Here is a 24,773-nt window from a genome sequence, read left to right as displayed (position 1 = left end):
ATGGAAAGCAAAATTATGGCAACCAGGAAGCATACCACTCACAACTATAAAGATGGAAGTGTTGTTGCCCCTAGTCTTCCACAACCTATAAGGTTGACACCACAACAATTGGAAGAAAAAAGAGCAAAAGGGCTTTGTTATAGTTGTGATAGCAAATACACTAAAGGTCATAAGTGTGCTGAGAAGAAATTATTCTACATAGATTGTGAAGAGGAAGAAGAAAAGGAGCAAGAAAGGTCAAAAGAAGAGGATATACTCCAGGAAAAAAGCCTAGATAAAGAAGAAATGAATCCGACCATATCTTGTAATGCATTGGCTGGAATTACCACTCCTCAAACCATCAAGATAGAAGGACAAATCAAGAAGAAAAAGGTAATAGTGTTGATTGATTCAGGAAGTACCCACAATTTTATTCATTGTAAGGTAGCAAAAGAATTGAATTGCTTCCTATATCCAGCACCAGAGTGTCAAGTGATGATTGCAAATGGAGGAACGATAATCTGGAAAGTGCCATAATATCAAGCTATCCATGGGAGAATATGTATTGACTAGCCCAATGCTTTCCATTCCAATGGGAGGTGCTGATGTTGTACTAGGAGTCCAATGGCTACAATCCTTGGGTACAATAGCTTTTAATTTTCAAGAACTTTTCATGAAATTTTCTGCCGAAGGAAAGGAAGTTGAATTAAGGGGTATTGCAGGGAAACCAGGAAAGATAATCAGCTCTAACGGTATGACAAAGCTTCTAAAAAAGGAACAAAGAGGTGTAATTGCACAATTATGTTCGCTAGATGTTTCCACATCGGAATCATCTATTTCTCCAGATCTCCAAAAAGTCTCAGACAATCATTCCAAGGTATTTGAGACTCCCAAAGGTCTCCCACCTATTCGTGATCATGATCATGCTATTCATCTGATTCCAGGAAGTGTTCCTCCAAACATCAGGCCGTACAGATATCCCTATGCCCAAAAGAGTGAAATTGAACGTATGGTTGCAGAAATGCTAGAGGCTGGTATAATTCAACCTAGTCAAAGTTCTTTCTCTACTCCAGTAGTATTGGTGCACAAGAAGGATGGATCATGGCGCATGTGTCTAGATTATAGGGAGCTCAACAAGCTCACTATTAAAGATAAGTTTCCCATTCCTGTCATTGATGAATTACTGGATGAATTGCATGGATCAATTTACTTCACCAAGTTGGATCTTCGTTCAGGATATCATCAAATCAGAATGAAGACTGAAGACATTCCGAAAACAACATTTAGAACTCATGAGGGTCATTATGAATTTTTGGTCATGCCTTTTGGCCTTACCAATGCACCTTCAACATTTCAAGGTTTGATGAATTCCATTTTCAAACCATTCCTTAGAAAATTTGTGTTAGTATTTTTTGATGATATACTAATCTACAGCAAGTCTTGGAAGGATCATGTTGAACATGTTGACAGGGTGCTACAACTATTGGAGGAGAAACAATTATATGCAAAAAGATCCAAATGTTTCTTTGGAGTACAAGAGGTGGAATATCTGGGTCATATTGTATCTCATGAAGGAGTTAAGGTAGACCCTAGCAAAATTAAAGCCATTAAGGAATGGAAAATCCCCACATCCATAAAGCATCTGCGAGGATTTCTTGGGTTGACAGGGTATTATCGCAAGTTTGTTAAGAATTATGGGAGAATAGCAGCACCTCTAACAACATTATTGAAGAAAGATGCATTTTCATGGACTCCAGAAGCAACAAAGGCCTTTGAACATCTTAAAGAGGCAATGTGCCAAGCACCGGTCTTAGCTACACCGGACTTCACAAAAACCTTTATTGTGGAATGTGATGCTTCAGGAAATGGAATTGGTGCTGTTTTAATGCAAGATGAAAGACCCATTGCTTTTGAAAGTCGTCCAATCAAGGGAAATTTTTTACACAAAGCTATTTATGAGAAGGAAATGTTGGCAATACTCCATGCACTTAAGAAATGGCGACCCTACCTAATGGGAAGACACTTCAAGGTAAAAACGGATCATGATAGCCTTAAATACTTTTTAGAACAAAGATTATCCTCTGAAGAGCAACAAAAGTGGGTCACAAAGATGTTGGGTTATGACTTTGAAATCATCTACAAAAAAGGGAAGCAAAATGTGGTGGCAGATGCACTCTCAAGAAAGGATGAGGATGTGGAAGCATTGTTGTGCGCCATTTCTATTATCCAACCAGATTGGATAAACGAAGCAAGGGAGGAATGGAAGAATGATGAAGAAGTGTGGGCACTTATTCGAAAGTTACAACAAGATTCCAGTACATCTGATACATTTAGCTGGAAAAATGATTCGTTATGGTACAAAGATCGCTTATACCTCTGTAAGAATTCCCAACTAAAACAAAAGATTCTTATGGAATTGCACACTTCTCCCTTAGGAGGGCACTCAGGATTTTTAAAAACTTACCACAGGGTTAAGAAGGAATTTTTTTGGGATGGCCTTAAATCGATATTCAAAAGTTTGTGGCAGAATGTTTGGTTTGCCAACAAAATAAAGTTGAAACAATTAAGACCCGGTTCTATTACAACCTTTATCCATTCCAAGCCAACGTTGGGAGGAGGTTTCAATGGATTTTATCACAGGTTTACCCAAGTCTGAGGGAAAGAGTGTCATCATGGTGGTAGTTGACAGACTTACCAAGTATGCACACTTTTGTGCATTATCACATCCATTTAAAGCCAGTACAGTTTCTACTGCATTTATGGAAACAATTCAAAAGCTACATGGAAACCCAAAGATTATTGTAAGTGACAGAGATCCCATTTTCACTGGAAATTTTTGGACAGAATTATTTTCTTGTCTTGGTACTCAGTTAGCTCATAGCTCATCTTATCATCCTCAATCTGATGGGAAAACTGAGATAGTAAACAAATGTTTGGAAGGATATCTTCGTTGCTTTGTATCTGATAAACAGACACAATGGGTCAAATGGTTGCCTCTGGCTGAATGGTGGTATAACACTTCCTTCCATACAACAACAAAAATGACCCATTTATGGCACTTTATGGATATCAGCCACCATCCATCACATCATATTTAAGAGAAAATTCTAAGGTTCAAGCAGTGGAACATCACATCGAACATCAACAACAAGTCCTCCAACTCTTAAAGGATAACCTCGTGTTGGCACAAAATAGAATGAAACAACAGGCAGATCAACATCGTAGCGAAAGAAGTTTTGATGTAGGTGATTGGGTATTCCTACGGCTACAACCATATAAACAAATGTCCCTCAAGCAAGCTAAGAAGGATAATAAATTATCACCAAAGTATTATGGTTCGTACAAGGTGTTGCAAAAGATTGGTACTATGGCATACAAATTGGAGCTTCCTGCAGCTTCTCGATTGCACCCAGTTTTCCATGTTTCATGTTTAAAGAAGGTTATAGGTGACAAGCTCCCAGTTCAAACAATATTTCCAGAACTTGATGAGGAAGGAAAAATTATATTGGAACCGGAAGCAGTCACAGAAACAAGAACTCGATAGCTACAAAATCGATCAATTTCGGAGTATCTCATCAAGTGGAAGAACTTATCCACTGAAGATTCCACATGGGAGGATGAGAATTTTATACAGAAGCATCCAGAACTACTCAAGTGTTGAGGACAACACTTTTTTGAAGGAGAGGGGCATGTTAGTTCCCTATAATACTAGTGATTACCCCATTACTATTGTAGTTGTATCCCTTATTAATATTGTTGTGCCCCTATTGTCCCCATATTTTTATTACTGTGCCCCATAGAATCCCTCTATTGTTATTTTTGTGGCTTTATATTATTATTGTTAGGTTGGCTGGGTTATATTGTGACTCCATAGACTCCTATATATAGAAAGGAGGTTTTTTCATTTGAATCATCAAAGAATTGTTCATTTGTGTAATGTAAAGGAGGTTGCCCCCTCGAAGAGGCTGAATTCTAAGGCGTTGATCTCTCTTTTCTATCTTTTTGTGACCTGGTTTCATAACAGCCCGCCATTAGATCTCTTGAAGCAATCAAAGGCAAATAAGTCATCTTCCAGGAGATCAGAGAATATATTGAACAAATCAAGCAGGCAATGGAATGGGAAGGCTTGGAGGTAACCAAATACATTATTTTGCAGTATGCCTTTGCACCAATCAGAGTGCACATGAATCTCTCATCGCTGTGGAATAATGTACATTCAAGCTCCAAAAACATACTGACAGAGGCACTAGAGGTGAAGATGCGCTACAAAGAGGACTTGCCAATTTGGGTCTAAGCCTTCACAAAGGATTTAAGAGCATGGCACACTTACATTACAAGTGAAGTCCATGAGGAAGAAAATGACTTATCCATTTGGTGAGTCTTTGTACCATTGTCAGTTTGTCTTATTAGGCCATCGTATCATTTGTAAATCTTCTTATGTAATATATGTTATGTAATGAAGTCCAAGGGACACATGTCGAATGTGAAAAATAAAACATTGTAATGTAACAAGTCATGTATAGAATATGAATAGTTGTAGGAGACAAAGAGTCACGAGGAAACTCCAAGGTCATTGTCAATTGTTATAAATAATTCCTCATAACTCAAGCAAAGGGCTTTTGGAAGGTTAAGGTTATAGAGGTTTTTCCTTGGCTTCTTGTGTAAGGCATATGAGATATATCATTCTTTGGAGAAGCAAGTTATGGCTTCGTGTTCCACTATTGGATATAGTGTTTCATTCATGTAACAATGTACTTAGGATCTTGCACTTATAATCAAAATCTCAATGAGCTGACACTTCTTCATACATGTATCGTAGATGTAGTTGGACTATTCTGGTTATGTTTATGGTATATGTTGCTTTATTTACATACTAAGTTAATGAACTAATTTGTTTCTTAGCTATGACTATTATTGAATAAGTGTCGTTATGATTTAATGATTGTTGTTTATTATGTGGACTAATCTGTAGGTATTCAACAAGTCTTTCTCTTTATCCCTGGGTCCCCCTTTAGGATAGTACTATTACTTTTCTAACCAGTGGCTCATTTCCCTCACCAACTGTGGAAGTCTCCCTCGTATACCTTACATTGGATGTCTCACAAAGCTCACATTCTTGCTGCCCCAAAGTAGTGTGTGTTCTCTTGTGTTGGTTAGTAACCAAGGCATATCTTTAAATCATTCCAATGGTGGCTGGACTATATGACCAGATGGGACTCCTACACCAAATGGTGTGAGGTCTAATTGGGACTTCACATCAGGGATATACCCTTACAATGTTGGTGGCATCCAACACCGTCAAAATTTTTGGTGCTAGAAGGAGGGCCAGATGACAAGATGAGCCTGTGAAGTCTGCTTAAATCTCTTGCCTTTAATGGCTTCATCCTGTATCATAATCCCAAGGTGTTTTTCCGAAACTTTAAATCTTTCAATCCCTGTAGACTTTTTACATAACTTGCCACATCTTAAATTTGATGGCAAGGGTACCAAAACCATCCTTGATTAAGTGATTGATTTCATTCAATTTTTTTTCTCAAGTGGCATTTATTCTAAAGAAATCCTCACACGATTTTTTACCCTTACATTGGATGGTCGTGCGAAGAAATGGTGCTACTCTATACCTCCTGCTTCTATCACATCTTTCAAGCATTTGGTTAATAATCTTCATCACATCTTTGACAAGTACAAGTATCAATACATTCTTAATGAAATTGATCAACTTAGAATGGAACCCAATGAATCCATTGAACATAATTTCATTGATAGATTCCTTCATCTTTGTTACAAATTTCCAAACAAGGATGTGGACTGGAAATTCTTGAATGAAAATTTAGTTTCTTAGTCCGGATGTCAAGGAAATATTTTGAATCTGATTCATCATGTCCTCCTGATTGAAAATAATTTCATCATCTCGAGGAAGAATCAGACCTGCCTTTTATTCGATGTACTCCTCCTTTTGATGTTTCGTGTTTCGAACCTCAATCGATCATTCAATTGGAAAGTCAATTAGCAGATGAAGAATTGATTTTTTTCTCTCATATTTCCCCTAATTATGGTTCATCTGATCATATCAATCAACCACCTTTTAATCTTGATATTCTACGAGTTGATCTTCTACTCGTTAATCAAGTTGAACCCTCAGATGACCATGACCCTGATGATTTCCTTTTCTCTAAATTATATGGTCCTGATTGTTGAAGTAATATGGATGAATCTTTGTTCTTACATGAATATTTGGATTTTCAACAATTCTAAATGGAGTCTAATGAAATTATCGATGAGTTTCTTTCAAGTATATCTCCGTTTGATCAAGAAAATGATATGCTTATCATCAAATATTTTTGTAGTAATCTTGAAAATCTATCTTCTTTTGAATCTCATGATTTGGGTAATGGATCTTGTTTTGATAAGCAACTGATTGTGTTTTCCCAGATTGATTATCAATCTTTTCAAGATTCAAATAAAGTCAGGTGAGTAGGACACTTCAGCCTACATTTATGGTTATGTCAGGTTCCTATCACCATGACGATATTTGTGATTTTGGTCAGTTTATGATTATTTTGCATAGTTTTATCATTCAGGTCATCATATGGGATGTTGAATCTCTCCTAAGGGATGCTTATTTTATCCACATAAAATTCTTCAACCCCCAAGGGAGGATATTTAATTTGACTATTGATCTTCCACCGCTACATCCCATCTCAAGCAAATCTCTAATATGTAATGTAGAAACAAGGAAGAATCTTAACAAATCTTTTTCATCATCCATCAAAGAATCTCACGTGCATGACAGCTTTGATTGTGGTCAACCTGATAACTATGCTTATGACACAAATCTGTCCTTGTTCAATATTTCATGTTTATCTTTCCCTAAAGGTTGTTTCCATGATCCCATTGCAGATTCCCTATAAGTCTCTTTTCAATTTGGATCCATGTCTCATGGCTTGTACTTGCACGTTCTTCGAAAAATATTGTATGTCATAGGTTGGGTAAGTTTTGTTGTTGTGGAGTTCATCACTTGAAAGGGAAATCGAGTGTAATACATCATTATGGTTGCACTTCTCGTTTCTCTCAGTCAATGCAGATGTTTGCACGATTTCTCTTTCTCATTGCACTGCCTTTTGTTTATGTTCTTCACGATCACATCTTATGGTCTAAAGGTCAGGAGAAATTTCTTTGGCTGCATTGGAAATTCCACTTTAATTGACCTGGCCTTGCATTGTTTAGTTTAGGCTAGGATAGGTAACATGTAGGTAGATGCACTACATTCTTATTGTGTGTTTTGGTCTTTCATGTCTAAGTTTTATTCTATTGGTTTTAGTTGTCCTTGAATAAATTCGGTTTTGAGCTTCAAGATGATGTGGCTTAACTTTTGTGAATGGAAAGTTGTAGTAACACACAACCCTTGGCTTATCTGTTACCCTCTTCCTTGATTTGGTTTATCTCTTTTGAGTCAATGATTTTTCGATGGAAAATATGATCATTCAGTCGAGAAGTTGTAAGCAAACCATGAAGCCCACATCTATTTAGCATTCACATTCCTATGCTTGGTCTTGTTATGAATAATGTGTTCTTTCTTATCTATTCATGTAGAGTAAGCTAAGGGGAAAATTTTTAGTGAGCAGAGCATCAGAGGTTAAAACCTATCTCTGAAGGAGCAACCTCCCTTGCTCTCAATAAGTCGGGATCCCTCTTCTACCCGTTGTAAAATAATAAGTGCATATGCACAACTCTATTGGAAATGAAAAGAAAAATAAAGGGTGAAAGAAGAGAAAGGATTCCTACACAAGGAGGTGAAGAAAACGACTTCACCAAGGTACTGTCTAGGCTCGCTGGCAGCGAAGCAACGTTTTTGTTCGTGAAGCAACTTTGTCGGGGTACTGTCCAGGCCTGTTGGTAGCGAAGCAATGCCAGAGATGTAAAACTCACACTTTGATTTCCTTTAATTCACCATACCAAATTACCCTTACTTACATCGACATGATAACGATAGGACTTTTTATATTGTTGTGTTATGTTGAGTAATTAAACAAGAAAGACTGTATCTTTAATGGGGTAAGAATGGGGAGAAAGAGTAACCCATTGATCGAATCAACACTTCTTGAAGAAATGAGATTTTGTGCTTACAATGAAACCATTTCAGAGAGGTTGGGGTTCTCCTAGTGTGTCACCAAGTGTTGTTGCTATGACAATTACCCTCCAAATTTTTTTCCTATGTCAATTTTGGAGCCTATGATAACTGTTGTTTCAAGCCCCCTTGATTCATAATGTTGTTTGATTTCTTATCTATGGGTTTTATCCTAGTGTTTCATCCCCCTAAGTCAATGTTTCCTAAGCACTGTCACTTAACCATTAGAAGCGATTGATTTAGGTAGTCCATGGTTAGGTAAACTCATGATATTTATTGAATTAGAAACTTTCCTTATCGCCATGCGCACACTCCAGAAAACACTGAAAAGCATGAAAAAATAAACAAAAGCAAGAAAGACACTCAGAAAATCAAAATCGCACTCCAAGTTGGTGGAGACACGTGCTCAACTTGTGCACACTCCTTCGGGTCAAACAAGTGGGCCCTCCTTGAGCACACTCCTTCATGATAAACAGGTGCACCCTCCATGAGTACACTCCTTTGTGACGAAGACATGCACCCTTTTCCAGATGAATGCATGTGCCATATTGTTGCATGTGGGTGTACTCTTAGAAAATAAGATCCCACTTAACTTCTCTTAACTAATCCTTTCATGCGACGACGAGATACACTCATGCATGAATTAGTTTTGCATGTAAAATTCTTTAAATCAACTCAGTTAATTATTCTTCTTGCATAATCATTCCATTTGAGTTAGGTGCACAATAGGGAATAAAGAGTCTCTTCATCAACTAATGCAACAAGTAAGCTTTGCATGTCAAATCGCTTCATTGTCTTTCTTGATTTCAATGCCAAATATTTTTTTCTTGCTATCGATCCTTTGTTTTTCATTTTTTGTTGGCGTTTATACTAGATCTTCATGTTGCAAGTGTTAATATGTTGTTGCATGCAAAAACTTTTCACATTCTTGAAACCTTTCATCTTCTACCTTGAATGTGACTACAACTATAAAGCCTTGCAGATCTTTATTTTCCTCATCTTATCATCAAATCTTGATGTTCAAAGTTATTTATGAGATTTCAACAGGTTGAGAAAACTTATTGAGGTCGAAGCCCAATCAACCTTGAAAATTGCATCCTATTTGATCAAGTTTTACTCTAGAGTGCACTTATTCACCATGAAGAATTGTTCTCTCTCTTCAGTGCATGAGCACATCATGAAGGCATGAAGCATCTACCTTTAACCCTTAGGCATGTGACAGTGCACCCTCCTTTTCCTTGAGCACATGTGCGAATTGGGAAGGCTCAAAGAATTGTGAACTCATACCTTCATCGCTTCGGAGTGTGATAGAGCACCCTCCCTATCTCCTTGAGTGCATGAGCACATAAGGAAGACCCGAAGGCCCATCATTCCATCCCTTTTACCCTTCGAGGTGTGCCAGTGTGCCCTAGATGATTTTTTCCTCTTGCTTGAGCGCATGAGTACACTACAAAGCCCTGAATGACCCTACATGCCCCTTCGTGCTTTGAAAGTGCACCCTCCTAGTTTGCATGCTCATTTTTTCGTGCATGCAAGTTGTTTTGTGCTTTCATTTATAGTTTTTCATGTTTTATCATCTGTAATGGCTCTTTGTATATGACTTACAATTATTGTTGCATAGGTAGGTTTTTTTAAGCTAATAGTATCACAATGAGTGTGTTGCCCCAAACATGTGTTCGTGCTACAAGTATTACCACCCTATCATCATTTGTTGAAGCCATGCTGCCTCACAAAATGACCTCCAAAGAACCTTTAGAAGTAATCACTGATGAACTTGTATAATTTACAATTCCCATATATGCATATACATAATGATGTATTGATAAGGATACATAGGTGACATGGAGCAAGATTTACAATACATTCATGCAGGAAAGTTTTGCTAAGGACTTAGAAAATTTGCATGCATACATTAACATCAACATCAAGAATTCTATGATGCACAAGATTTCATGCATATTCTTGGTAATTCCATGTGCAGAAGTGATTGAATGGATCATTACACATATGGATGACTCTCACCTTTTGCTAGGTAGTGAGAGTGGCAGTCAGCTCACCGCCTATTTTGGTAAAGACATGAAAACATATTATAAGATGCTGAAGCCCAATGAATGTGAAAATGACAAATTCTACATGAGATGGGAAGTGACAATATCAAATCATGGTGTCGAGAGCCTGCTAGTTTTTCTATCACCCATTTGCAGTATATTCAACAATGATTCTCAGAGATGTATATCAGTACTTGATAACCATGTATTGTTGGTTTTATGGGTGAAAGAATGCCGAGGTGTTTGAAGATAATTGGATATACACGTTCAATATAGTGGTGACCCATGGTAGAAATTTCAATTGGGCGGATATCCTATTATTTGAGTTGCAGCGTCAGGTGGGACAGGTAAAAGAATCTTTACGGGTGAACCAGGTACCAAAATTATACATGTTTTCTTTTCTCTTGGATGGGATCTATGCACAATATGTGTTCCTGGAGATAAACTGGAACTAGACCCTTGAGGAGAAGTTTCCAATTTACTTCCATTATAGAGTGTTATTAGAAGCAACTTGAAAGCTTTAGAGGTGTATACGAAAAAATCGTTGAACACTTCTTTGCAATTATCTTTCACATGAAATTTGAGATCGATCCTCCTTGCATGATAGATTAGGAAAAGGAGTTACTTCAATAAATCATTGACTCGTTTGCAGCTCTCTAGGGTACATACATTAGGTGCTTCAGTTGTTAGATATCCCCTCATCTTATGCCGTGATATGTGACCAACAAGGTGGTCATGCAAGAAGTCACAAATCAGCTAGACAAAGGATTGTCGGTAATTCTTCACAGGAGGAAGAAAACCCCTTAGCCCATCTTTTTGTTGAGGATCATACTCTATTAGTTGAAGAGCCACAATATTACAACAACAAAGGTACAAGAGCTGGACTGCCTACATTTTGATACTAAAGAGTTCCATGGATATGATCCCATGCAAATTGACACGCAACATTGTCAAAGGATCGGTCACAATACGGGGTACTCATCAATGTCCACAACAGAAGATGAGAAAATAAAGAACTGATACAATGCCAACATGAAGACACATCCAACAATGGAGACCAGTTCACCCCATGATCCATCAGCTCAAGACTTGCAAGTGGAGGAGGAGGAGTAGTTAAGACCTCAAGTAAAGAAAGTAGCTCCCAAGAAAAGGACCAAGTATTCCTAGACAGGTGAAAGCAACAAGAAATGGAAAGTCGATCCTCTAAACTCAAGAGCCATTCAAGAAGAACAGGAGGGGATAGAATTATAAGAAGAAGAGAGGAAGAGTCAATAGGATGATTTGCTAGATAAGCAACAAGCATAAGAAGAAGAGAAGAGAAGGATAGGAGAATAACAATAGAGGTAGTACCAGGAGGAGGAAGCAACATAGAGATTGGAAGAATACTAGTTGACTCAAGAGCTGGAAGAGGAATAGTTCAAGGAAGAAGATACCATCCAGCCAATGGAGGAAGAACCAGATACTCTAAGAGAACATCCTCTCACAGGTGGTCATCTTCCATTTGGAGAGATGGGGATCACACCTCCACCAGCAGACAGAGTCATGGATGTATGTAGTGTAATGTTCGATTGGCTGAAGGAGATGATTTTGCAATATAGGCATATATATTTCTCAAAGTATCCTTAGAATCCAGTCTCAATGTCTATAGAGAAGGTGATAACTGCCAACACTAAAAGGAATGTTAGGATAGTCATGGTGGAAAATGTTGCATTCGAGCATGACATAGGATTTTTCTGAGTACTTGTTGAATGATAATGTGAAGTTGAGAAGAGAACTTGTTGCAGTGAAACAATAGGCGAAACATCTTGTGGCATATAATCAACAGATTCCATCACAGAACTTCAACACTACATAATGGAATTCAACCATGAAAGAAGAGATAGGGCCAATGGAGGACACCATGGTGCAACTATATGATGAGAGGATAATTACACAACAGGTCATGGGTCCTCTCATTGGCATTCAAAAGAATGCACAGGATGTTATGAAACTCTTGAAGATATCAAATAAAGTAGTTGATCAAATGCAAGAATGAACTGCCAAATATCCATATGCTCCGCAACATTTGGAAAAGAAGGACAAGATTGCTGCATAAATAGACAGAGTTTAGTTGAGACTCCACCTACAAAACTACTCACATCTTGGGGCACAGTTGGTTAGTACTATAGATTCATATAATCGGCTACATAATGGGTTCGAGTCTCTAACATAGAAACATGGGATGCCTGTCATCATATCTCCTAAAGTAATCAGAGGTAGAGAAGTCATATTCTAGGAGATCAAAGAATATATTGAACAAATCAAGAAAACAACATAACGAGAAGGCTTGGAGGTAACTAAGGACATTATTCTGTAGTACGCATTTGCACCAGTCAAAGAACACATGAATTTGTCATGGCTATGTAATAATGTACAGTCAAGCTCCAAGAACATACTGATGGAGGCACTGGAGGTGAAGATGCGCTACAAAGGGGACTTGCCAATTTGATTCGAAGCTATCACAAAGGAGTTCAGAGCATGGCACACTTACATTACTAGTGAACTCAATGAGGAAGCAAATGATTTGTCCATTTGATGAGTCTTTTTCCCATTGTCATTTTTGTCTTATTAGGCCACCATTTCATTTGTAAATTGTCATATGTAATAAATTTTATGTAATGAAGTCCAAGGAACACATGTGGAATGTGAAAAGCCACACATTGGAATGTAATGAGTCATTTATAGAATATGAACAATCATAGGAGTCAAAAAGTCACAAGGAAGCTCAATGGTCATTTTAAATTGCTATAAATAACTCATAACTCAAGCAAAGGGATTTTGGAAGGCTAAGATTCTAGAGATTTTGCCTTGGTTTCTCGTGTAAGGAATAAGAGATAGATCATTCTTTGGAGAAGCAACTTGTGGCTTCGTTTTCCACTATTGGATATAGTATTTCATTAGTGCAACAATGTATTTGGGATCTTTCCCTTATAATTAGAAGCTCAATGAGTCGACAATTCTTCATACATGTATCATAGATGTAGTTGGACTATTATGGTTATGTTTATCGTATATGTTTCTTTATTTACATACTAAGTTAATGAAATAGTTTTTTGCTTAGCTATGGCTATTATTGAATAAGTGTTGTTATGCTTTAACGATTGTTGTTTATTATGTGGACTAATCTGTAGCTATTCAAAAATTCTTTCTCTTTATTCTCAAGTCCCCCTTTAGGATACTGCTATTACGTTTATAACCGCTAGCTCATCTTCCTCACTAGCCGTGGAAGTCTCCCCCTTATACCTTACATTGGATGTCTCACAAAGCTCACATTCTTTCTACCCCAAAGTAGTGTGCGTTCTATTGTGTTGGTTAGGAACCAAGGCATATCATTAAATCATTCCAACGGTGGTAGAACCGTATGACCAAATGGGAATCCTACACCAAATGATGTGAGGTCTAATTGGGACTTCACATCGGGGAGATCCCCTTACAATGTTGGCGACATCTAGCATCGTCAACACCCAACTATCTCTAATAGAGATTTGAGGGTGTTCCTAGTCCTTGTACACTAACTTGTTGAGGATACACCTCAGGAATGCAGTCAATTGATTATCCTTATCTTGCCGAAATCATGCTGCAGTTTTCCTTAAGAACGAAGAATTTTCTACCGTAATGGTTTGGCTTAGCAGTTGTAATTTGCATGCCTCATATCAATGCAACATAGGCATGAATTCTATGTACTCAAACTAACTGAGGGTGGGTAATTCACATCTTTTCATAGGTAAAAGGATGAAGGCCTATGGCTACCTAGATCATTTTACTTATGAGTGCATAAATTAGCACACTTTGGACTCCCAACACTGGGTGGAATTTCTAAAGTAACTTCAGGGTGGAGATCAATATCTAGGATCCCTAAAGTAATAAAGGGTGAAGATGTTCTCTGGAATCCCTCTCAGGGTGGAGATAGATATATGGAACCCCTGAAGTAATAAAGGGTGGAGATGTTCTCTAGAATCCCTCTCAGGGTGGAGATCAATCTCTAGAATCCCTGAAGTAATAAAGGGTGGAGATGTTCTCTAGAATCCCTCTTAGGGTGGAGATAAATCTTTGGAATCCCTGAAGTAATAAAGGGTGGAGATCAATCTTTGGAATCCCTGGCTTGGTCATTGGGACAACTTCGTAAGCTAGGGGGTGGTAGCTGCACTTGTGGCAGTCTAACAATTGCTGGGAGGAGAATTATTGGACTTATACCAGTGACCATACAATAGAATTAGTACCTCAATGTCCCATTATGACTGGACTGTTCACCTTCCTGTGCATGGTTACCAAAGTACAATACTAGGTATGTTTTCCTTGTATGCCACAGGCCTGAATTTAGTATTGTGTGTAGATATTAATCTGCATGGTTGTGGAATAATGTGTATGATGTTGACATCATGCACGAGGATTCAAAATAGAATATTGAACATTAGACACAGATGTTAAATCATTACGTTCCTTAATTCATCTGCCCTATACATATCTTCTTTCCATTATGCAAACCTATAACATTCTAATGGTTAGTTTCATGAGGCAAGTTCTTTTTCTAGTTGCGGTAGCTCGTTCTGAGCTTTGTGGATATATGCAGATGGATGCAACTTATTATAAATTTTATCCTAGTGTTTCTTTGCACAAGCACTATAAAATTCCTAGTATTCTTACGCTATTGCATAAATCCTCATTTGGGGTTGTGCAATGATTAGTTTCCTTGATTTACACTGGTATTCATTTTATTTCCTAAGCATGCGAGTCCCCCTCAGGAGTGTGCATCTATTGGTGGGTAGAGAAGCTCATTCTAGTTTAGTGGAATTTAACCTCCTTATGCATATAGAAAGAGAAACTAGAAATCTGTGTGAATTTGTAACCATAATTGAAACTTACATGAATAACAAGAAAAAATAAAAATTTCTGTGTAAATTTTGTAGCTACAATTATACTGCCTTCTTGCACTGTCATAACATATTGACATAACCCATGTAGGAATTAAGAGAGTCAAAGTACGTGTTGTCCCACCATGATGTTTTGGGCAAATATTTTATGAGTTACTGCTGATAGTATGTAAATTCAATAGACTGTCATTTTGAGTTTATATTGGGTATGTTGATTAAGTGTGCAATGGCTCCCTTGGGTTGAATTTTGTATTGGGGGTGTTGTTAAATGTGCAAATAATCTTAATTTTGTGTTGGATATGTTGTTGAGTATGAAAATGGTTATTAACCTTGGGCAAGATTTTTTGTTGATATTGGATATGTTGTTGAGTGTGCAAATGGTTATTAACCTTGGCAAAGTTTTGTGTTTACATTAGGTATGTTGTTAAGCATGCAATTGGCTCTCACACTTGGAAAGAGTATAATGTTATGAGCAACATAACACTGAACTCAATGAGTTGTCACAAAAATGATTAATTGTGAGTGGTGTTGATCTAACCTGAGCAAGGGTTGCATTGCTTTCTTGGGTGGATGGTTAGTGAAAATAGGTGAAATGCCAGTCAAGCTGTACGTAAAATGCAAAGGACGATAGTAGATTTGTAAATATTATGTTGTATATTCTATTTTATGTACAACCAGTCATAGATCAATAAATTATGGTTGAATGTAATTATGATTGATACATATGATGACAATGATCAGTTATAGATCTTCCCTGGTGTGTCCGTGTATAACTGATACTATTATGGTTAAAGCTCCTAAGAAATTTTATGCCTATGTAAGGAAGACACAAATATTAGTATTTAAGTAGGGCCTGTGCATGTGATAGGTTGCATATTTGAACCAGTAGATGTTTGTATGATATGTTGAATGGTGTTGAATGAGGATAACATTCCAAATGTTGTTCCTTGTCACTTTATTACCTGAATATATATAGATACCCCTGTATATATGTATCAAGAGAGAAGTTACTTATATTGAAACATGCATTGAATATCATTTGCATGAAAATGCCAAACAAGATTGCATCTAAAGTTCATTAGGGCGATGCCCTGATAGTGAGTCTGGTGATACAAGACAACAAATTATGGTAAACTAATTGTGATTAGCCTTTGTATAATTTACAAGTCATCTTAACTGCTCTAATTCAAGGTCATGGTTATAAATGTGAGGAAGTGGAACTGTTAGTTCTTTATGAATTTCTACTACTTGGTAGGATGAAAATTTAACTAGCATTGAAGTAACTAGTTGTTGTCACTCTAGATGATGGATTAGTCATCCACAATTAATCCTTAATAATTTATAAAATTTACATTCTAACAGAACTCACCATTAACAAATTTAACATTGGAGCAGTGATGGTTTGGACAAGGACTCTCTAGTGGGCCACCCTACCAAGTTCAAACTGGTTGTAAACATATTACTAGTACTTATGCCATGATATTAAATTGGATTTCATAGACTTAGAACCTTTATCCAGACTTGAGGTGAGAAAATAAAAATAAAAATAATAAGGGGGTCTATTACAATGTCCTTGACGGGAAAAACTACTATGTATGCTCTTTTGGCTAAATTGGAAAACTAGTATTATGTCACAAATGACATAAATGTTTATGGGTATTATAAGACAATGTGACTTGTTGTAAGGAAACATGCAGTTGGCTGCTAATTCCGGTACTCCAACAGTTGTCATGCTTATGAGATGAAAATCTCACTATCTTGTTGATCCAGAATCTCTAATTTATAGACATTATCCAAGATATTTTCTTTGATTGATGTTAGCAGAATTACATGAAAGAGAATTTTAAAACCGTATATACAAATAATTAATGAATAAGCAATATAAAGGAGACTATAAAAACAGTGCACACAATGTTTGATAACAACGTTTGTCTAGTGTGGACTACATCTCCGAGGCTTGCTTCAATACTGGGGAGGCTATTTCATTCATATCAACAAAATTAAAGGCAAGTACGTGGAAAAATACATCATTATACCTCTAATCTTGGGAATGAATTGAAATTCAGCTAATAAAATTGCAATAATCATAGCACCAATAGGTCCGTATTGTCCTCTTGAGACTTTTGACTGTAAACATAACCTACTTTTGAAAGGCGCATTGCTGTCTCGAACTTCATGCCCAAAAATTAATGAAGAAGGTGGGTTTATTCCACGACCCATGAAATTTGTTGCTCAAATGAAAAAATTGTCTGCACCATTATGATCCTGGCGAAATCCTGGTTAAACTGAGTATAAACTCAACCACATTCTGCAACCTACAATTCTGGCCCCTCAAGGAATCTTTTCGAGCATTCCTAGAATCTTCTTGATATTCATGCCTGCATTAGCCTTCGTGCACCCTCCTCTCTCATGCATTCTTTATGGTTCCCCTTAAACCATTCAAATGAGATTTTATAACAAAATGTAAGGGTGAATAAGGCAATGTATGTGGGTTGAATAATTGTTGACATAGTCATATTAAGTTACTTGTTGTTGGGGTGGTTATGGGTTCAAGACCCATGGACTCCCAGTTTCTCTTTAATATAGTTTTAAATCCCAATTTTGGTTTTAATATAATTTTCAAACCATATAATATATGGTAAACATATGTCCACAGACTCTCCAAACAATGAGAATAAGATAAAAATAGAGGTTGCACCATTCCAAGGCCACTTGGGCTTAATTTGGGCTGCCATGTGGCACCATGTGATTGGGTTGTGCATCATATCCTCATTGGTCCACATCATATGGCACCTGTTATCACCCCAAGAAACTCACCTAGGTTGTATATCAGTGATGTTCGAGAACATTACAAACTCAACAGAATGTTGGATAAAATGATGGATGAATGAAATAAATGGTGCACATTCAAGCCAGATAACCACTCCTACTATGACTAACCCCAGACATGGGTGAACACCCCCAAACTACAAGGCTTTTAACCACCAATTACTCACAGCTTAAGGTAAAGGTGATAATGGAGAAGACTGACTACACCAGTAGATGCACAGGACCCTGTGATGGCCAGCTGCAACCAGTTTAGAGGTCTTATGTTATCTAATACACAGACAGGATGACAGCTCTCTGGTATTAAAAAAACATAAACCTGTAAGAAAATTCAATGATACATGCAAAATTCTAACACAGAGGTGGGATGACAGCCCCTCTGATGCTAAACATTCACAACACACGAACTAATGCAAAACAAGCACAGCCTGGAACATAGAAGAAGTGAAAAGTGAGCAAATGACAGCAAAAGAAGCTTGTATTAGTTGGAAATGAAGACCAGACGCTGCAAGTCTCACAATATTTACAATCTCCAGAAGTTGAAGTTTACAACACACTAGCACTCATCTAACACTCGTCAACCCATTACATCTAGTTTCTGGATATATATAGAATCTGTTTACAAAATTGCTCTGCTGGTCTATCTGTGGAGGTGTCTTAATTGATCACCAACCACATTTACAGTTAGATATGGATTTTCTACTACAATATAAACATTTTAAGGAACAAAATGGCTCTTTTTGTACTCTGGTGTACTCCTTGAACAGGTGGAATGTTTCATGAATAAATGTCCATAACTTCTGAATGGATTCAACTGCTTGAGGTAGTACTATCTCGTCCTTGACCATGCTGCTCTTTAACTGCGGTAACTGATGATTAAATGCGCAAGTAGCTGGATCATCTCTTTCTCCTTCGGGCATGCAGGACTTCTCAAAACACCAAAATTGCATTAAGAACTTGTCGGGCTGCGACAGAATACACAGAGGTAATATCAGTCATCGGATGAATAAAAACAACGAAGGAGGTCACGCGGGAAGAACTGCCGGGAGGCAAGGTGGAAGAGAACCGTGAACTGTCGGATCATGTAATCGGACGGCGGAGATGGAAGCCATCGGGGAGGAAATTGAACGAAAGATCGTGGATTGTCAAATCGTAATCAGGGAGATCCGACAATTGACGGGCGATGGAGTTGATCGCGGGTTAATGGGCGGGGAGCTGTACCGGAAGGGCGGTAAACGGTTTCCCCGCACTGCTTTATGGCCAAGGGTGGTTTACGTACAAATGGGTGTGATGCAGTAAAATGAAGACGCATGGTAGGCAGGTAACCACTTCCTCGGGGTTAACTAATGAGCGGGTTGGCGAAACGAAAGCTTGCGAACACCGTTGGATGATGAGGCGGGATCATCGGACAGCCGAAAATGAACACATAGATTCGGAGATGGATGTGACAGGCGAGGGGCAGGAAAAGCGAACATGAAACTTTATACAAAGGAATGGTGAGTCATATCGGGTCTAATATTCAATATCGTATCGCAAATCGAAAAAGACATTGGCGTATTTGAAAGCGCCGATTGCGATGGTGCAATGGACCTGATGGAAGAATTAACCATATCTAAGACTGGAGAAGGGGCATCGCAATATCACATCAGCGGGAGTCAAGAGTTTTGGGCCTTTATGCACACAGGTATGCGATTTACCGATTGCGATGAGGAAAGAAAGTGCATAATGATATGGCTAGGTCATATGGAAGATTTGACTTGCGCTTAAGGACTGGGGCCAAAAGGGGCTTTGACGGATTTCGGAGGGATTTAAACGGGGAATGAGGAGGTTTTAGGAGGAAAATAAAGATGGTAGGGCTAAGGGGAAAAGAGAGGATGAAGGAAAATGGAGGAAAACACTGCTGCGATCTAGCTTTCTCAGCATAAAGTATGTAGCAGAGCTACACTGGCTCCTTCTGGGGATGAGATCCTCCCTGTGAGGTCTCAGGAACCTGCAGATCAATGCCTTCCTGACGAGAAACAAATTAGAAAAATTCCTAGTGTTCCATTGGGCATGGAGTTTGACTGATCCTACACTACAACTGATAAAACAAAATATTTACAGTTTTTAAGGCCATAGACCTTAAACAACATAAATTTTCAGAAAACGCCCATTGAATGGGCCATCAAAAACTGTCTCTCCTCCCATACTTTTCAGTATGAAGGTGTTGTTCCTTTTAACCTGTGAAATAATGAAAGGCCATGTCCAGAAAGCATCAAATTTCCCATGATTGCCTTTCTTTTCCTTCAGTGCATCCCATTTTAAGACCAAGTCACCAATCTAAAAATTATTTCTTTTTGCCTTCTTGTCAAAGGCTTCCTTGATCTTTCTTTGATGTGCTGCAACTTTCTCAACCAGATGTTCTTTGATCTGATGCAACTCTGTTAAATCAGTGATTTTGTTTGCCATATCATCTTCATCATTCTGTTCTTCTTGAAGGAACATTTCTACAGGGAGAGTTAGCTGAATTGGAAATACAGCCTCAGTGCCATATACCAGTTTGAATGGAGAACTCCCAGTGGATTTCTTGATGGTCACTCTGTCAGCCCACAGTGCATACTTGAGCTTTGAATCCCAATTCCTTTTATTATCCTCTAACAGCTTTTAATTATCCTAATCAAACTTTTATTAGAGGATTCTGCTAGACCATTTCCCTGTGGATAATATGAGGTGGAATGAACAAGTTTAATACCCATAGAATCACACATATCCACCAATTCTTTTTCCCTGAAGGCTGCTACATTATCTGTGACTAGCTTAAGTGGACAACCAAATCTGGTAAAGATATTTTCCGTCAAAAACTTCATGACCACATTATGATCAGCCTTCCTTGTAGGGACTACTTCAATCCACTTAGTGAAATAATCAGTGGCTACTAATATCCATCTGTGCTGGCCACTGGAATGTGGATTGATTTCTCCAATGAAATCCAAGCCCCACTGCTGAAAAGGTCCTTTTGCAATTATTGGTTTTAGGGGCAGGGACTTCAACTACTGCTTTCCTTCAAATATTTGGCACCTGTCACAAGATTTGACAAAAACAAATACATCAGAAAATAAAGTGGGCCAATAGTACCCAACTCTGAGAATTTTATGGGCTGTAGTTTTCCAGTAATGATGCCCTCCACACATGCTGGAATGACTGCTGCATCACTTCGCTTGACTGTTCTCTGTCCAGACACCTTAAAAGCACTCCAGATGGATCCCTCCAGTAGAGAAGGTTATTATTAATGCAATATTTTGCTGCCTTGAGTTTTAAAGTTCTTGCTTGACTTTGAGAAAATTCTGAAGGGATCTCTAGCTTCTGCAAGAAATTAATTATTGCAGCATACCAATTGCATGAAGCTAGATTCTCGGCCACTGATTGTTCTTTTACTGTTTTAACCATTTCCTCTTCTTCTATCTGACCATTTTCTTCCATCATGCATAGGAAATCAATGTCCAAAGACCTACAATTTTCTTCAGCCAATAACTTGGCAAGACCCTGACCTCTGACCAACTTGGTGGGCTTTAGCTATATGTTAAATTCAATCATTCTAGCGATCCACTTGGCCCTTCTTCCATCAGCATCAAGTTGAGTTAAGACATCTTTGATCGCAGCAGAGGGTACATATGCAATTATCTTTGAATGCAAGATATAAACTCTGAAGGCTTTCAAGGACTTGATAAGAGCATATGCATGTTTCTCAATAATATCATACCTCAGTTTAGTATCCCTCAAGTTCTTGCTGAAAAAATCTACTGGATGTTCTGAACCTTCTTCATCTGCCTGAAATAAAACTACTGCAGTGGTGTCTTCAGAATAAAATGAGAATATATGGAACTCCTCACTGTAGTCAGGACTTATTAATGTGGGAGCTTCCATTATAGCCTTCTTGATGGAATCAAATGATTTTCTTGATGTTTCGGTCCATTTTACCTCTGCTCCTTTTTTCAACATGGAGGTTACGTGCTTTACCAGCTCTGCAAAATTCGGAATAAACCTCCTGACAAAATTAATTTTTCCTAGAAAAGACTGTATATCTTTCTTTGATCTGGGGTCAATCTAAACACTTGCAGCAGACATAATATGTCCTAACAGCATGCCCTTATGTAAAGCAAATTGTGATTTTTTTGGATTGACTAATATCCCAAACCTCCTGCACTTCAAGAACACTTTTTTCAAATGCTGCAAATGACTTTGATGGTTGCTGGAATAAACAGTTATATCATCAAGGTAGATAAGCACAAATTTGTCCTTCTCTCCCACAAATTCTATAAAGTGGCTCCAGCATTCATCAACCCAAAAGGAATTTTGGCATACATGAAAGTGTTCCAAGGAGTGGTAAATGCAGTCTTATCTTGATCATCTGGGTGCACAGCAATCTGATTAAAGCCTGAAAATCCATCTATGAAAGACATCACTTTAGCTCCTGAGACCTTCTGTAACAAATGCTTCATCTTTGGCAGAGGATAGTTGTCTTTTTTTGAGTGTTTGTTCAAATTCCTGAAATCAACACACAGTCTGATTTCTCCACTCTTCTTCCTCACCACCACTAGATTGGCTACCCATTTAGAATATCTAAGAGGAACTATAATCTTAGTAGCCAACAACTTTTTAATTTCTTTTTCAATTAAAGGAAGAAGCATGGGATTTATTGGTCTCAGCTTTTGTTTGAAAGGAATAGTGTCTTTCTCCAGAGGGATTTTGTGCTAAATTATGTTCTTATTATATGTTTTCAGATCACTATACTCCCAAGCAAACACATCAGCAAATTGCCTCATTAAATTGCAGTACTCAGAACTTTGATCAGCAGACAAATGAGTGGACAAATTTACATATCTAGGCTGACCTGGACTTCCTATATCATGCTTACAGACTCCAGATTGGTCTTCTTTTTGGGCAGCCTTGTAAGGCACATCATTTTGGTCAAACAGACTTTCAAAAGGAATTAGACCTTTGGGAATATGATTACTAGGAAGCTGGACTATGCTGTCTTTACCAATTTTATTTCTAAGCTGGGACTTGGGATTTTCTAACAAGGCATAATTCTCTTGGTCAATTTGCATTTCCAAAAACTCATCAATAACTTGAAGGGACCTATTTATCTCATCATCATCATCAAAAACTTTCCAATGGTGGACATTATCGGGCGAGGATGGTCTATACTTCATTTGGACTTCATGAACTAGTTTGGGAGGGATGGGAGGTATAAATAGACTAGCAGAAACAACAAGAGAATCAACAAGTTGATTTTGGGCTCTAAGAATGTATGAAATACAAAAATAATCAAAAGAATCTCTGACTCTCCATACCTCATCTCTATATGCTTTCAGCCTTGGGTGCTTTTCTTGGAATGTTTTACTTACTTGCTGAATAATCAAGTCAGCATCTCCAAACACCTTCAAATTCTTGATTCCTCTGTCTTTTGCTGCGTTAAGACCCAACAACTGTGCTTCATATTCTGCTATGTTATTTGTCACTTGAAAAACCAGCTTAAAAGACAGCTGAATACTTTCTTTTTGTGGAGAAATTAGCACCACCCCTGCTCCTGCAGTCTCCCTGGAACACGCTCCATCAAAGAACATCTCCCAAACCTGACTTCCTTGCTCTTTCTCGGCCTCAACAATTGTTTTCCTGATCTGCATTACAACCTTCTGAGATTCTTCTATTTGGAGAATACATGCTCCAAAATCAGTGTCCACTGCATATATAGGATGATTTGTAGGATTCTTCTCATCACTGATGATGTATGCTAATTGTGCTTCTTTGTACAATCTCCTGCTTTCTCCTCCAAACACTAGGACAGTGGCATAAGAAAGATCATTATGTAATGTCCCACCCAGTCTCTTAATCCATCCTCTGGACAACAGCATGCCAAACTTAGGAGGGACATCTGCCACCACAATATCCATCATCATACTCTTCATGGGCAGCTGAGTTAGGGTAATGGCCAGATCCTTAATCAATCCAAGGCATTTCACCTTCCTAGAATCAAAAGAAAATAAATTATGATATGGTCTGGTGATATCAAGGCCTAACTCTTCCATGACAGCTTTAGGCATTAAATTGTGGTTGGCCCCTATGTCTAGCAGGAAATTGTGGAGGATTTTATCATGAATGGTCAACGAGACATAAAAAGATGGAGAATTATTATCAGCAGGCTCAATCATAGGGCTGAGCACAATGGCAGGCTTGTCATCTTGCAAATTGACAGAGTCTGTGGAGGTTTGTTTGGCTTATAGCTCAAGGACTTCAAGTATAGGCTTTCTAAACAATTCACTCTTCACCAACTCAACCAGAAGCACAAATATTTTCAATTTTTGGACCTCTGACTCAAAGCTGAAAGAAGAAAATGATTTATCAGCAATTTTTACCTCTTGAACTGGAGCTTTGAGGATGACTGGATCGGCTGCTGGTCTTCTCTGCTTGATATTTTGTGGCTCTGGACAAAAACTCTCATCCACACATCATTTTCACTTGTATCTAGATTATCAGCATAACTGTAAAAAGCTTCAAGGTGTTCTTCTACTGTTACTCCCTCTGTACCAGTAAATTTAGGCATATATTTCTGATATTCTCCCACAGGCATAGGATTCAAAGGGATAGGCAAGACCAAAGGTCCATATCTAGCAGCAACAATTCTTTCAATCCTTGTAGGTACTTGCTGTCCTGCCATGATTGGAATATTTGGAATACTACTAGCAGACTGAATGGTAGGGAGTAATGTGATGGATGGCAGAGACAAAGGGATGTTATGGACAGTACGAGAAGCTTTATTCGGACTAAGATTCAAAGGGGAACTAACTATACAAGGGGCTGAATCAATCTCTGAAGGAATTTTGTGATTAACAATGCAGGGAT

Source organism: Pinus tabuliformis, chromosome 8 (assembly GCF_031772625.1).
Source record: "Pinus tabuliformis cultivar Carrire ecotype Pingquan chromosome 8, CPIR1, whole genome shotgun sequence".
NCBI lineage: Eukaryota > Viridiplantae > Streptophyta > Pinopsida > Pinales > Pinaceae > Pinus > Pinus tabuliformis.
Note: the sequence above shows the minus strand (reverse complement) of the source record.